The sequence below is a fragment of the Orycteropus afer genome, unplaced genomic scaffold (assembly GCF_000298275.1).
Source record: "Orycteropus afer afer isolate SDZICR_OR568_19922 unplaced genomic scaffold, OryAfe1.0 scaffold00152, whole genome shotgun sequence".
Lineage (NCBI taxonomy): Eukaryota > Metazoa > Chordata > Mammalia > Tubulidentata > Orycteropodidae > Orycteropus > Orycteropus afer.
The window spans coordinates 734,399-737,054 of record NW_006921739.1 but is presented as its reverse complement, the minus strand read 5'-3'; positions in this window follow the sequence as shown (position 1 = coordinate 737,054).

The following is a 2,656-nucleotide window of genomic DNA, read 5'->3' as shown; positions in this document are numbered from 1 at the left end:
CTCAGGGGTCCCACCATAGCCTACAGCAATTACACCTGTTTATTTCAATCAGTTAATTTACAATGTGGCATCTGAAGATATCTGAACTAAAATTAAGTATGAAGTGCCAGAACATATATTCAATAAAACATATGCATATAATACACAGATTTGATCATGTTACATAAAATGGTATGTGTTTTTCCACAAGTAACCTTTGCTGTAGCTTGGTCTTCTGTGAACATTCATATAAGGTGCTATAATTATGCTGGAATTAACAGCTGCTTCTGACTTTGTTTTTGTGAAGTCTTATGGTAAACACAGTCTGGTCGATATTGCAGCAACCCTATAAGCAGACATTAACTGGTAAGAAAACACAAAGTGATCATTTATTAGTAATATCAATTCTAGTACTTCAAATATTAAGATTGTTTTTAATATTTTTTATTTGTATACCTCTTCCATTTTTAAAACTTTCTGAAGGGTTGTGTAAAAACTCCCATAATTTGGAGCATGTTAACATTTACAAAGTGCCTAATACATCACCTCACTTAATTCTTATAACAGCCTTGTTACACAGGCAGCCCTGGTGGTATAACAGTTAAGTACTTCTCTGATAACCTAAAGGCTGACCTTTTGAATCCACCCAACTACTCCAGGAGAAAGACCTGGTGATCTGCTCCCTTAAAGATTATAGCCTACAAAACCCTATGGGTCAGTTCTACTCTGTCACATGGCATCACTATAAATCAAAAATTGACTCAATGACACTGAACAACAACAACATAGAAGAGTTAAGTTCTCATGACTGCACAACTACTACATATTATATAAACCAAACCAAACCCATTGCTGTTGAGTTGCCTCTGCCTCATAGTGATCCTATAGGACAGACTAGATCTGTCCCATAGGGTTTCCAAGGCTGTAAATCCTTATGGAAGCAGACAGTCACATCTTTTTTCCCCCAGAGCAACTGGTGGGTTCAAACTGTTGACCTTTCAGTTAGCAGCTGAGTGCTTAACCACTGTACCACCAGAACTCCTCCAAAATATTATACAGCTGAGCGTCAAATAGGTAGTCTAACTTCAAGTCCAACATTTTTGTTACAAAACCACATGAAGAAGATACTTGCTTATGTAGAATCTGATACAATAGTTTCAATGGAATAAACAATGTCAAATAATTTAAAAGCAATTATAGTTACAGTGTAGGTACTTACCATACCTGATTTATGGGATTGGCTTTATTAAGTCTGGTGGTTGTTGTTGTTGTTAGGTGCTGTCAACTTGGCTCTGAGTGATAGCGACCCTATGTACAAAAGAACAAAACACTGCCCAGTCCTCTGCCAGCCTCACAATCCCTGCTATGCTTAAGCCTATCATTGCAGCCACTGTGTCAATCCTTCTTTGTTGAGCCTCTACTTTACCAAGCATGATATCCTTCTCCAGGGAGAGGTCCCTTCTGGAAACATTATCAAAGTAGGTCAGACAAAGTCTGGCCATTCTCGCTTCCAAGGAGCATTCTGGCTGCACTTCTTCCAGGACAGATTTGCTAGTTCTTCTGGCATTCCATGAGACTTTCAATATTATTTGCCAACACCACAACTCAAAAGCATCAACTCCTGACTTCTGGTAAGATGGCAGAATAGGCAGACAAGCTACACAGACCCTCTTTAACAAAGAAAAGAGAAACAAATTGACAGAGATACAGAAGATAATCCTGTAGCCTTGGGCTTTGAAAGGAAGTATACAGAAGTGGATTAGGCACCAACTAGTGGAAAAACCTGAATGAAAACAGTGAGTATGGAGACAGTTGTAGCAGTGAACTGTCAGTTACTCTGACAAGACCAAACAGTCTAAATATTTCCAAGTGGTATTGGGACCTGAGAATTGATGTAAAGATCAGCCATGGTTGCCAAGGGATGTGGGGACAACTGCGCTGGTGGCCTATGACTAGGAAGGGAAACAGAAAGGAGAGAGATGACCTGAACTATGGATATTTTGCTGTCTGGAGGACTCAGCCATTTTACTGTTTATAAGCAGTGGCCACTTTGGATATTTAAAGTGACCGAGGGCACAGCCATTTTAAATGTTTACAAGTGGTGGCCACTTTGGATATTTAAAGTGACTGAGGGTGCAGCCATTTTGAATGCTTACAAGTGATGGCCATTTTGGATATTTAAAGTGACAGAATTCTCATTTGGATTCCAGGGACCTAAGAATAGGCTCTGTTTGCCAAGGACAGCTGGGACATATTGGAGGCTGACAACGTGAAAGGAGACAGGTGGTGAGGGAATAAGTGTTGCCAACTAGCAAACAGAGGAGCACAGCACAGTTCCCTGCTTACATACATAACATACAAACAAAACAAATAAATGAAAGTGGGCAAGTCACTCTAATACACAATCACTAATTAAATATAAACACAAAAAAGTCACAATGCCTTGGAGACAACAGAGAATCACAGTCCACACAAAGAAGCAAAATAGAGAAGGAGAAACAAGCGACCAAGATACAGACCAAAGCATATCCCTGAGGAAGATGCAGCATTGGAAATCCCTGATAAGGAATTCAAATGAATTATATTTAGGTACCTTCAATGAATTGAGAGACAGATCAAGGAAAACACTGACAAAATGGAGGAAAACACAGAGAAAACCCTAGAACAATTTCAAAAA